The sequence below is a fragment of the Notamacropus eugenii genome, chromosome 4 (assembly GCF_028372415.1).
Source record: "Notamacropus eugenii isolate mMacEug1 chromosome 4, mMacEug1.pri_v2, whole genome shotgun sequence".
Taxonomy (NCBI): domain Eukaryota; kingdom Metazoa; phylum Chordata; class Mammalia; order Diprotodontia; family Macropodidae; genus Notamacropus; species Notamacropus eugenii.
The window spans coordinates 76629931-76644448 of record NC_092875.1 but is presented as its reverse complement, the minus strand read 5'-3'; the positions used below and the strand labels follow the sequence as shown (position 1 = coordinate 76644448).

At 39.6% G+C, this 14518-nt stretch overlaps 1 pseudogene; it reads left to right on the top strand.

The window, feature by feature from the left end:
* The first annotated feature begins 2497 nt into the window (after window positions 1-2497).
* LOC140499990 (large ribosomal subunit protein eL8 pseudogene) lies at window positions 2498-8444 on the top strand (annotated as a pseudogene).
* The last annotated feature ends 6074 nt before the right edge of the window (window positions 8445-14518 follow it).

Genomic DNA, 14518 nt, shown 5'->3' with positions numbered 1-14518 from the left:
AGTCAAATGCTTCATAATTATCAGTGACCAAGTTCAGATCCAGAGAGGACTTGGGAAAATAGACTGCCTCTGAACTTTGAAGGCAGGGTGGGAGGTGGGGGTGAGGGGACAGGAATAAACATTTATCAAGCTCCTGCAATGGCCCAGATCCTGTGGGGAGCACTTTACAAATATGTCTCATTTGCTTTTCACTATTACCCTGGGAGGTAAGTGTTGCTATTTTTCCTATATTACTGTTGATAAAACTAAGGCAGACGAAAGTTAAGTGACTTGCCCAAAGTCACATAACAAGTTGGTGTCTGAGAACTAATTTGAATTCAGATCTTCTCGACCCCAAGCCCAGCCCTTTTTCCGCTACACCATCTAGCTATGGGTATGAAATATTGTATATACTACCAGCATAATAATTACATTAGTAATGTTACATATGTATATTACCTGGATAGTAAAAATGTGAATAATCCTAATTATATCAGTAATATGTTAGCTCATTTTGCTGAACAGCTTTTTCTTCTTTCTTTAAAAATCTTTACAACAAGCTCACTGGGGAGGAGGGGTGAAGGAAGCAGTCTGGAAATGAATGTGATACAAATACAAAAAGTATTTTGTAACAGAAACATTCTTATAAGATCATGGAGTACAGGAACAGCATAGTCAGATGGGAGCAGGGCCAATGTCCCTATTTTCAAAAAAGGGAAGGGACTAGAGTCTGCAAACAATAGGTCGGTGATTTTGACTTCAGCTCCCGACAAAATCCAACTTTTAATATTAAATTAATCGTGAGTGAACTTGTAGAAAAGAAGCAGGAATTGTAGAGTCCCAGAACGACCTCAGCAAGAACTGATCAAAAAACAGTTTGAAGAAGTGGGGGGCTATGGGTAATGGAATGTTGCATATGAATACTTGAGGTCCCTGTGTCACTTGGTTTTGCTTAAAGAAAAAAAACATTTTTCTTTGTCACAAGAGAAGGCTTATCATAAGGGTGAAGGAAGTGGTTAATCCATCAAGAGATGACTTGTGTAAGAAATAAAAGGCATCATAAAAAAGGGCATCTAAATCCAAATTCAATAAACATTATTAGGCACCTACTGTGTGCCAGGTTCTGTGCTAAGTGCTGGAGATACAAGTAATAAGACAGTCCTTGCCCTCAAGGTGCTTACAATTTAATGGGGAGACAGCATACAGAAGGAGACAGGAAAATGGGGGGTGGGGACACCAGGGAGCACCTGGTATGGGGCTATCTTGTTCTGTGATGCTGAAACCAGGCAGAGCAGCAAAGTGGAGTGAGCTGACCGTTCAGTTTCTGTGCTTTATAAAATAAGGCACTGGGAGGAGTTTGGTATCAATTGAGGCTTGAGTAAAATTTAACTAATTTCATGATTCCCTCCACCCCAACTCCCCAAAAGAAAACAGATCGTCACATACCAGACTAATTTTGTTTCCTTTTTTGACGGGATAACCAAACTGGTAGATAAAGGGAATACTATGGGCATATTCTGCCTAACATTCTGTGCCTTCCATACTGTTATGTGAACAAGATGGTTCGATGTAGGTTAGAAGATAGTACAGTTAGGTGAATCCAGAACTGACTGAATGGAGGGATCCAAAGAGTGGCATTTATGATTCTATGTCAACTAGGAAGAAGGTTTCTAGGACAGCCCAGGAATCTGTGCTGCTTTAACATTTTTGTCAATGCCTTGGGTAGAGGTCTAGATTATCAAGTGTGAATGATACAGATCTGAGAAAAAAGTTCTTAGCGTCTCTCACAACTAGTTCCTGTCCTCTGTTCCTCTTGCCATCCCTTTGCCTCTGGCCTGGATTGCTACAAGGGTTCATTTAGTGCTTTCCCTACTTCCACTGTTCTTCTCCACTTCCTTTGCAGTCTTCCTTATTGCTATCAGAATCCTCCTTTTCTCCCCACACAGTTGTGGTCCTGCCTCTCTTCTGTTTTAAAAAACAAAACGTAAATTTCTTCCTATTGCCCTGTGGGTAAAGTTCAAGGTCTTTTCACATTCAAGGCCCTCTGCAACTAGGTGCTGCCTTTTTCACCTTGTCTCATAGTTTTCGACATACTTTCCAGTCCAGCCAAAGGAAAGAGCTCTGCCCTCTGAACACGCCCTGCCCCTCCTCTGTGCTGTGCCTGTATTGTTCCCTATGCCAGCAATGCTCTCCCTCCCCATATCTACTTGCTTACCAGTCTTTCAAAGTCCAATCTCTGATCCTCCTGTTGGTAACCAACCACCTTTCCCTTCAGCCTGCACACAGCCCCATGTGATTCTACATCTCTGGGATGAATTTAGGTAACTTTATGTATTATTACTGTCTGTCTTGGGAGCTTATCTCTATATGAGGATGCAAGTGCAGGGATTCTCTACCCCTTATAATCTTCCCCCAGTGCCTAGCACAGGGCTCTCTGTCCATAGCAGGTGCTTGTAAATGACTGTGGAAGGAAGGATGGAAGGAAGGAAGGAAGGAAGGAAGGAAGGAAGGAAGGAAGGAAGGAAGGAAGGAAGGAAGGAAGGAAGAAGGGAGGGAAGGACAGAAGGAATATACTTTTGGTTCTCCAATCAAACTATAAGATCCATATGTTGTTCAGTCATTTCAATTGTGTCCAACTCTTTGTGACCCCATTTGAGGTTTTCTTGGCAAAGATACTGGACTGGTTTGCCATTTTCTTCTCCAGCTCATTTTAACAGGCAGATCAGGCTAAATGACTTGCCCAGGATCACATGCCTAATAAGTCTCTGAGGCCACATTTGAACTCCGGAAGATGAGTCTTCCTGATTCCCAGCTCAGTGCTCTATCCACCGTGCCACATAGCTGTCCATAAGATCTATCTGTAAGGGTCTTATGTTAGTGATAATATATGTTTTTATGTGTGTGTTACACATATTGTAACATTACACACACATCACATATATATAGCATGTAACACATACATGAATATTACATGTGTGACATAAGACTGTGTCTTATCTAAACTTTATCTCCTTCGTCCTCATTACTGGCCCAGTGTTCCACACGTAGTAGTTGCTGAATTAATGTTGTTTTTGTTATTTGTGACTCATTCTGGGAACCTGACCCTCATGTATAGTGCAAATGACCTTCATAGAATCTCAGAATTGTGGCATTTAATAGATGGAAGAGACTTCAGAAGCCATCTAATCCAACCCAATGAAAGAAATCCTCACTATCATATACCCAACAAGTGGCCTTTGAGCCTCTGCTTTAAAGCCTCCAAGACAGGGGAGCCTGGTGCCTCTGGAGCTGGCCCACTCCCTCTGCTGTCGTGCCCTCCTAGATAAAATGCTTTTCCTGACATCCAGCCTCATTGACCTCTTTGCAACGTTCACCCAATACTCTTGGTTCTGCCTCCAGAGCCAAACAGAACAAGTGAGATCCCTCTTCTGCAAGTTGGCCCTTCAAAAACTAAAAGGCAGCAAAGGTCTCCCTCCTCATTCTCTTCCCCACCCTACCCAATCTGTTCTTCTCTAGGCCATACATGAGCCTTGAATTTTGGGAATCCAGACCCTTGGCAAACTGAGGCCAGGTCAATGTGTCATCATAACATCTGCCCTACTGGCCCAATGAAAACATAACAATAAGAATAATGATGATGATAGCATTAACTGATGTTTCTATGGTGCTTTACAATTTGAAAAGCATGCTGCCTGAGTCTACTATAATATTATGACTACTAAGTATTATTATTATTAATTATTAATGATAATAACCATTTCTTTCTCAAATTCTAGGCCTTCATTTTCAAATTCCATCCTGTCACCCTCAAAGTCTAAGCCATTGTCCTTGCCTTGAGGTGGGGTGGGACAATGGCAAGGGAAGGAATGCCAACCAGGGTGAAATAGAATGGGGCCTCCATGCACCCTGAGATGTGATGGAAGCTGTGAAAACCTAGCAGGAATTCTGACATACTGACAAATTGGGCTCTGGAGATATTACTGATTGGCTCAGCACTCCAGGTAGTATAATACAACTACTCCTGAGAGTCCTGAGAGTAAGGGAGGTCTAGGGTTACCAGTTGGCCCAACCTGGAACCGTCACCATGATGGATTTGACAAAGGCGACAGCAGAGTGAGTGCTGCTCCTTTGTCTAATGGTGGGCCAATGAGGCAGGATACAGGGAATAAATCATAAATGCCCACACTCTACTTATTTTCAATGTTTCAGTATAAACCATTAAGTGCTATGAGTGCACATAAAATAGACTGAAGGCATGAATCCTTCCATGAATGTGCCAATATTGCATCACAACAAAACTAGAACCAGATGTTCCTAGCTATAGACAGGGGCTTCAATAGTCAGTGTTTTTGTTAGGTGTACCTTCTTCTCTAAGTCATACTATATGGTGTTACCAACCATTGAGGGGCAATTGGAAGAAATAACTTCATCCCTAAATCTAGATTAAAGGAAATAAGAGGTAAAATCCAGATACTAAAATCTCAAAAGAGAAATGTTGAAGAAACTGAAGTCATTCAACTCCAGAAACTATAGTTAATATTGAAATAGATGACAAAAACAATACCGATGTCTCAAATGATTATGAAAAGGAGATGGGCACAGTTGCTAAATCCAGTAGGGGGAGGAGTCAAAATGGTGGACTATCAGGAATAAATATAGCTGAGCTCTCCTTCATGACTTCTCCACAAAGACCTAGAAAATGTACAACACTGAGTCCTGATGAGAAAATTCAACAAAAAGTGACAGGGCTTGCTTCTTCCAGTCCAGGTTGGCAAAGGGAGACAAAGAAAGAGGTCTGCAGATTCTAGGGACAGGTTCTAGTCAAGAATGGCCAACTGGAGCAGTGTAGTGGAGGGACTGAAAAAAGACTAAAGCTAAGCATCAGGGCAATGAGAGACCCACAAGGAAGTGAATGACTTTGTGTAGGATAAAGGAACAGGTACCAACTAGCAACTCTAGTGCTCACTATCCAGTTCTGGGACATAGATCTAGAATGAACTGAGGAGAGGATTTGTGTCCAGGGGTGACATTTCATAGTGAGAAGTGATAACAGACCCAAGTTTATGTACTAAGCAAAGAGCAAGTTCAAAAGCAAGAAGCAGTTGTGTGGTTCTGATCCCTCTGAGAGTCTCAGTTCCAGCCTTCAGTTCAGTCTAATGCCTGAAGTGGAAAAACCAGTGCAGGAAACTCAGACCAAAGGGTGGTAAGTTTATGGTTTAGCTGCTATCAACCAGCAGAGCTTTATAGCAGGTTGAGTCCAACAGAAGTCTACTGAAACTCCAACCATGGGTAAGCCCATAAGTATGTTGCTCAGATCCAAACCCAGGGCAGGAACTTGCAGGACTCAGATCACAATGGTGACAAATAGATTTTGCCCTGGATCAGACTACTTTGGGAACACTGAAAACTTTTCAGGTCCTCAGCTTGAACTTTCTCTAAGATCTTGGAATAGCAGAACTTTCTATATTCCAAGAAAGTAGCAGCAGGACACACAAGAGGACAGAAACTCACCCCAGACATGGAAGTAAATAGAACCTGGACCTAACATAAAGTTTGAAGCCAGAAAGTAGGCTAGAAGAAAGAGCAAATAATAGCAATAAGGATACCATCATATAGAGTTATCATGGTTACAGGGATGCTCAAGACACCAATCAGAAAGAAAGAATGACTCTAAAACATCTACAAGCAAAGCCTCAAAGAAAAACACAGCTTAGAGACAAGTTCAACAAGAATTTCTGGAAGAGACCAAGTAAGAGTTTAAAAATATTTGTTGAGCCTTTCTCGTTCTTCTGGCCAAGATGCCAAAAGGGAAGAAGGCCAAGGGGAAGAAGGTGGCTCCGGCCCCTGTTGTCATAAAGAAGCAGGAGGCCAAGAAAGTGGTCAATCCTTTGTTTGAGAAGCGGCCCAAGAACTTTGGCATTGGTCAGGACATCCAGCCCAAAAGGGACCTTACTCAATTTGTCAAACGGCCTTGGTACATCAGACTGCAGCATCAAAGATCTATCCTTATAAGCATTTGAAAGTCTCATTAGCAATTAACCAAATCACCCAGGCTTTGGATTATCAGACAGCTACTCAACTGTTTAAACTGGTGCACAAGTATAGACCAGAGAGAAAGCAAGATAATAAGCAAAGGCTGCTGGCTCAGGCTGAACAAAAGGCTACAGGCAAAGGAGACGTCCCCACTAAGAGACCACCAGTCCTCAGAGCATGTGTTAACACTGTTACTATCCTGGTAGAAAATAAGAAAGTACTGATTGTAGTACTGAAAGTAGTGATTGCACATGATGTGGACCCCATTGAGCTAGTGGTCTTCCTACCTGCCTTGTGCCAGAAAATGGGGGTTCCTTACTGCATTATCAAAGGTAAAGCCAGATTGGGTCGCTTAGTTCACAGAAAGACCAGCACAAGCATTGCCTTCACACAGGTTAACCCTGAAGATAAAGGAGTTCTGGCTAAGCTGGTAGAAGCCATCAAAATCAATTACAATGACAAATATGATGAGATCTGTCATCACTGGGGTGGCAACATTCTGGGTCCAAAATCAGTGGCTTATATTGCCAAGCTGGAAAAGGCAAAAGCTAAGGAACTTGCAACCAAATTGGGTTAAATGTATATTTGATTTTTCCCTACATAAAAATAAAAAATTAAAGAAAAAAAATTCGTTGAAGTAAAATGAGAGTGCTGGTAGAAAAAAATGGAAAAGAAATAAGAGCTATGGAAGAATTTCAAATAAAATTAGTAGCTTGTCACAGAGATACAAAAATTTTATCTAAGCAATAAACTATAAAAATTAAAATGGACCAAATAAAAGACTTCATGAGACAATAAGAAATATAACAACAAAATCAAAAAGATGGAAAAATAGAAGAAAATATAAGTTATCTTACAGTGAAAATGGCTAATTTGGAAAACTGATGGAAACGAGAGATAATTTAAGAAATCACTGAGCTATCTGATAGCTATAAAAACAAAAAAACCTAGATGTCATAATCCAGGAAATCATGAAAGAAAACTTTCCAAGTCTCTTAGAACTAGAGGGCAAAATAAAAAATAGAAAGAACCCACTAGTCACCTTCTAGAAGAAAATGAAACTGAAAACTCCTAAGAACATATAGCCAACCTCCAGAGATTCTAGGTCAAAGGAAAAATACTGCTAAGAGCCAGAAAGAAAGAAGTCAAGTACTGAGAAACCACAGTCAGGGTCACACATTATTTAGTAATCACCACTATAAAGGAGAACTTGGAATACAATATTGCAGAAGGCAAAAAAAAATAAGATTATAACCAAGAATAACTTAACTAAACAAGGATAAACTGTTTACATTCTAATTTGAGGAGATGATACAGAAACTATCTTCATCAGGGGTCATAGAAGAAATATGGTAAGAGAAAAGACCAGGTAGTGTTTTTTTAAAAATTCTCTTAAGAATGGAAAAGGAGGAGAAAGACAGACCTGCTTTAGGTCTCCCCCCATAGACCATAAAATACCTGTAAAAAATGACTCTAAACAAATTCTAGAGGAACAGAAACCACAAAATGACAGAGTGAATCAGATCTCCAGCCCCAGACAATCTGGAAGGCTGACAGGAAAGTTCTGTTGTACCGGACTTGGAGAGGAGTACAACCTAGCCTGGGCCACACAGCACAGACAGGATTGGAGCAGGTTTCAGGGCTCTGAATCATGGGCAGCAGCTCCAGTTGCCAGATTTTTCTCAACCCACAAACGCCAAAGATAGCTTCAGAGGTCGTTAAGAAAGCTCTTTTACCTGAGTGAGAGGGGAGTGTGGTCTGGCCCCAGTCCTGGCCCCAGGGTGGCAGTAGCCACTGCAGTAGCAGCATCCACTTTTGGAGCCCTTCGCCTAATAATCCTGGGGGAATTGAGCAGCTGATCTGGGTCTCAGTCCAGAGTGGCAGCCCTAGGGTGAGGAGGAGCATATGGTGGAGCTGGTGGTGGCTGTGGAGAGAGAATCCTATTCACAGATTCTGGGCAGAAAAGAGTGCTCATGGTTGCCCAGAGACCAGAGCACAGGCCAGGCAAGGGGTAAACTTCTCTCCCTTCATTGTGCCACCTTGGAGGAACTGAGAACTTACAGGTTCATAGAGATATCTCAGAGAACAGCTGCATAAAACCTCTGAAGCCTAGAGTATTATACCCTCCACTTGACAAAAGACTCAAAAGTCAACTAACTGGCTAGGGAAATGCCCAAAAAAGGGGAAAAAATAAGACTATAGAAGGTTACTTTCTTCCATCCTTTCAGATGAGGAAGAACAAAGCATACCATCAGAGGAAGACATTCTCTCCCCATCTCTCCCCACCCCCACCCCAGGAGAGCATGCACCCTGTCCACCCCTTCCTCCAGTCTATCCTCCCTTCTATTACCCACCCTTCTTCCATCTCTCTTCCCCTCTATTTTCCTGTAGGGCAGAATAGATTTCTATACTCCATTGCCTGTATAGTTTAATTTCCAGTTGTATGCTAAAACAATTTTTAAAATTCATTCTTAAAGCTTTGAGTTCCATATTTTCTCCCTCCCTCCCCACCCACCCTCATTGAGAAATCAAGCAGTTCAATATAGGTCATACATATGTAACAATGCAAAGCATTTCCATAATAGTTATGTTGTAAAAAACTAACCACACTTCCCTCTGTCCTATCCTGCCCTTTATTTATACCATTCTCTCCCTTGACCTGCCCTCCCACAATAGTTTGCTTCTGATTATCCTTTCCCCCAATTTGCAGTCCCTTCTATTATCTTCCCTCTCCTATCTCCTTCCCCCTTGCCTTCCTGCAGTATAAAATAGATTTCCATATTCAGCTGAGAGTGTGATATTCCCTCCTTCTACATCCAAAACCTCCAAAATAATATGCAGTAGTCTCAGACCATGGAAGAACTCAAAAACGATTTTGAAAATCAAGTAAGAGAGGTGTAGGAAAAATTGGGAGAAATGAGAGCAACACAAGAAAATCATGAAAAGCAAGTCAACAGCTTGCCAAAGGAGACCTGAAAAATGCTGAAGAAAATAACACCTTTAAAAATAGACTAACCCAAATAGGAAAAGAGGTCCAAAAAGCCAGTGAGGAGAAGAATACTTTAAAAATCAGAATTAGCCAAATGGAAAATGAGGTTCAAAAGCTCACTGAAGAAAATAATTCCTCAAAGATTAGAATGGAGCAGATGGAGAGATAATTTAAAAATTATTGGTCTACCTGAAAACCATGATCAAAAAAGAGCCTAGACATCATCTTCCAAGAAACTATCAAGGAAAACTGCCCTGATATTCTAGAACCAGAGTGTAAAATAGAAATGGAAAGAATTCACCAATCACCTCCTGAGAGAGATCCCAAAAGGAAAACTACTAGGAATTTTGTTGCCAAATTCCAGAGTTCCCAGGTTAAGGAGAAAATATTACAAGCAACCAGAAAGAAATAATTCAAGTATTGTGGAAATACAATCAGGATGACACAGTATTTAGCAGCTTTTACACTAAGGGATCAAAGGGCTTGGAATATAATATTCCAAAGGTCAAAGAAGCTATTATTAAAACCAAGAATTACCTACCCAGAAAAACTGAGTATAATACTTCAGGGGAAAAAAAATGGAACTTCAATGAAATAGAGGACTTCCAAGCATTCTTGTTGAAAAGATAAGAGCTGAATAGAAAATTTGACTTTCAAATACAAGAATCAAGAGAAACATGAAAAGGTAAACAGGAAAGAGAAGCCTTAAGAAACTCATTAAAGTTGAACTGTTTGCATTAAGATGTTATTTGTAACTCATGAGACCTTTTTCAATATTAGGATAGTTAGAGGGAATATATGTATGTGTGTGTATATATATGTATATATATATGTATATATATATATATGTAGGTATGTATGACTCTGTATGTGTGTATATTATATATGTATAGGTATGTATATGTATGTATATGTATGTACATATATATACATAGATAGAAGGCACAGGGAGAGCTGAATATGAAGGGATAATACCTACAAAAAATAAAATTTACTGTTGAATGGAATGTACTAAGAATAAGAGAAAGGAAGAATGTAGCAAATCATCTCACATTCAAGGGGGAAGTAAGAGCATTTACAATGGAGGGGAAGAGGAGGGAGATGTAAGGAAATAATTGAGCCTTACTCTCAAGGGATTTGGCTTAAGTAGGGAATACCACACTCTCAGCTGAATATGGAAATCTATTTTATACTGCAGGAAGGCAAGGGGGAAGGAGATAGGAGAGGGAAGATAATAGAAGGGACTGCAAATTGGGGGAAAGGATAATCAGAAGCAAACTATTGTGGGAGGGCAGGTCAAGGGAGAGAATGGAATAAATGAAGGGCAGGATAGGACAAAGGGAAATGTGGTTAGTCTTTTACAACATAACTATTATGGAAATGCTTTGCATTGTTACACATGTATGACCTATATTGAACTGCTTGATTTCTCAATGAGGGTGGGTGGGGAGGGAGGGAGAAAATATGGAACTCAAAGCTTTAAGAATGAATTTTAAAAATTGTTTTAGCATACAACTGGAAATTAAACTATACAGGCAATGGAGTATAGAAATCTATTCTGCCCTACAGGAAAATAGAGGGGAAGAGAGATGGAAGAAGGGTGGGTAATAGAAGGGAGGATAGACTGGAGGAAGGGGTGGACAGGGTGCATGCTCTCCTGGGGTGGGGGTGGGGAGAGATGGGGAGAAAATTTTGAATTCAAATTCTTGGGGAAGTGAATGTTAAGAACTGAAAAATAAAAATAAAAAAAGAATGGAAAAGGAAGGAAAAAGGAATATTGGTAGAAGAGGGGAAAGGGAGATACTATGGCACATAACATATGCTCAAGAAATGCTTTTTGAGTTGTTGACATAGTATGTGTGGCAACAATTGCCATGGGAGCGCTATCAAGAAATATGTCTACAGACAGTTATCAAATACTACCATAGCAGAAGTCATTTGAGAGAGCTGTAAGATTCATGGAAAGGAATTGGACAATTGCATTAATAAGTAGCTGGGATGTGCAGCAGAAAACAATGCCATATTGCCTACTTAAAGGCAACAAAAAAGAAACATATAGAATTAAATCTTGAAAACAGAAGCATAATCCACATCCAGAAAAAGAACTGGTAGAGTCTGAATGCCGATCGAGGTATACTATTTTCACTTTCTTTATTTTGTTCGTGTTTTTTTTCTGTTAGCAAAATGTAATCCTTTTTTGCAAACTGTTTCTTCTTTTACATGACTAATATAGGTTTTATATGACTGCACATATATAACCCATATCAAATTGTTTACCATCTTAGGGAGAAGGAGGAAAGGGAAGGAGGGAGAAAATTTGAAACTCAAAATTTTACAAAAAATGAATGTCACAAATTGTCTTTATATATAACTGTAAAAAATTATTTAAAAAAAGAAAATAAAAAAGTATATCCAAAATTCTAGATCTTCTCCATCACTAATTAAAGGCAAAATCAAAAGGTTCAAACTGACAAAGCAACACAAATAACAAAATTAACAACACAACATCAATCAAAAACTCCACTACCGAGCCTTGAGAAGCAGAGCAGAGAGAGAACCCTAAAGTAAGGCTATTCAGAAAACTTCTGGTCACGGAGATAGTCACAAGACCTAAAACACAACAAAAACACCAGTTAGATTAACTGAAAAAAAGAAAGCTTGATACTATTAATAAAATAAAAACAGAATTATCCCGTTAAGGGAGAAGACTGAAACTTTAGTTTCTCTACAAAACTTGAATGCACTGGGGCTGCCTGAATCTCCAGTTATTGGCTTCAACTCTTTACAGTGGCAAGTGAATGATTAGCAAAGCTCTTTGCTGGCTTCTAAGATGCAAGCCTGAACTCATCTCTCTTAACAGAAACGTCACTAATCTACTACCAAAAGATGAGAATGCCAGTGACTCCCTCCAAAAAGAGGCCAATTACATGTAAAATATTACCAGCAAAAAGAGTGTGCCTAAGCACCACAGGGGTAGAAAGAGCATCTTAGTATTGATTCAGTCATTATTACCTTCCTTCTGAAAATACCTTCCATCCATCATGTATTTATTTTGTACGTGCCTAATTCTTGACATTGTCTCCTCCATGAGAATGTTATCTTCTTTGAAGGCAGGGACAATTTTTACCTTTCTTTATATCCCCAGTGCATAGCACAGTGTCTGGAACACGGGAAGAGCTTACTAAATGCTTGTTGACTGATTGATTAAAAAAAAAAAGAAAAAATCAACCCCAAAGCATCACAACATTTTTTGCTGTTGTTTGGTTGTTTTTCAGTCATTTTCAACTCTTCATGACTCCATTTGGGGTTTTCTTGGCAAAGATACAGAGATACTGGAGTATTTTGCCATTTCCTTTTTCAGCTCATTTTACAGACGAAACAATTGAGTCAAATAGGGTTAAGTGACTCGCTCAGGGTCATTCAGTAAATGTCTGAGGTGGAATATGAAATCAGGAAGATGAATCTCCCCTGGGGCTCTATCCACTGTACCACCTAGCTGCCCTATTTATTTGTTACTATAAGCCTTTGGACTCAGTTCCACATTCTTGGCCTGTTCATGACCCGTGAATATTTAAAACTACCACCAAAACAACAAAAATAATCAAATACTGGAACAGTTGATGTCCCTGTGGAAAACTGTTGTCTACTTAAAACACATTACCCACAAAATTGTATCCAGAAAAATTCACATAAATCATCTCACTTTTTAAGGAAATAGTTTCAGTCTATTATGGTTCTGCCTTAACTCTACTATTTTCTTTCCTAAACAGAACTAAATATGGCTTCCAAATGAAGGAAGGAGTCAGACCAAAACATTTTATTAATCGTTTAATGAAAATGGATGGCAAGCTTCACTGAAAAACATATTAAACAGATCATCCATTTCATAGGATCTTTCTCCAATATAAAAAGGTCATTTACACGTATTTTTTTTGCTGGAGATTGAGCCTCCTCATCTCACCTAAACTGGAAAGCTTGGGCCCAATCCCACTGCACATTGGCGTGGAAGCTTAGGCCTGCTTCATTTCTGACCTGGGCAAGTTTGCACCTCCTTAGGTGGCCCGAACTCAAGGGCTCACCATATTGGTGCGGGATTTAATGCAGACACCTTCTTGGCTTTGAGCCTACTGCAGCTCAGAAGTTTTGAGCTCAATTGATCCAGAACCCTCAGCTGCCTCCAATAGGAGGGATTACAGGCATGTACCATTATGCTTAGCTTTTTGAGGGTAGGGGAAGGTGGGAATGGCTCAGGGTAATTTTAGACATATGCCAAAGAAAGATAGAGGCTAAAGACTTCAAGCTTGAATCTGGAGATGAAATTGAACTAATGGAAAGAGGGGTACTTACAATACCTGGGTTTCCTCCAAGCAAGGCACACTGAGCACAAAGCTATTCAGGAGAAAGCTATGGCTGTGTATTGTCAAGAGTCTTATGGGCATCCTAAAATAAAAGTTCAATGGGAAGAACCTGTTTAAAGTAATTAACACCTACACCATACTAGTCTTAACATACACTTTCAGAACTCTAAAACAGACTTTGAAAGGATCCTAACAAAAATCCATACGATATTACAAAATGTGGGACTCATCACCCTAAGACAGTTATAGAAAGATTAATTCTTCTCGGAAAGGAGGAAGAGTGTTGATAGAAATGATCAGAGCCCACTATGAATGGGTTAAACGACCACAGAAACACTTGTGAAACAAACAGATATCTCCTAACTAAACAACAGCAAAGCAAATAAGGATATGTCATTAGACCTGTCAACTGTAACAGAAGTTATTTTACCTCCATATAGAGTCTATGAAATGGCTCAGATCCAAGAGTGGAAGCTAAAGGTTCTCCATGAGCAACATTCACATGAACTCAGCCAATACTATATTGACAAAAAAAATTCAAATAAATGGCTGAGTTACATAGATTTGTTTACAGAGGCCATATAATAGCAATTTAGGATTGGTCTATCAGAAATTACAGATGAGTTACCTTTAAAGTGCCTAGACTTATTGATCAATGCAGATTATGTAAAAAAAAAAATGGTAGAAACTGCGTAACATAATACTTTCAGGCTATCAAAATTGAGCAGCTATCAAATACCTAGGCAAGACATGACCTGGGAGCTGGGATTATATGTCAGAAGCTTGAAGTCTTTTACAGATATAAATAGCTTGTCCATTCTATAAACACAGATGTCAAAATATCCTTGAGAATTCAAACAACAAACCAGACTACAATCTGACCATTGTCACAGACTGATCTGTTGTTACAATCAACAGGATGTGACTACTGATAAAAATTTAAGAGAATGTTTAAAAAACAACAACTGCTCTCTCCAAAGTTACCAGGGATCTCTTAATTGTTAACTCTAATGGCCTTTTCTTAATCCTCCGCCTCCTCTACCTTACTTGACCTATGTTGTTGTTCAGTTGTTTTCAGTTATATCCGGCTCTTTGTGACCCCATCTGAAGTTTTCTTGACAAAAACACTGACGTTTTGCCTTTTCCAGTTCATTTTGCA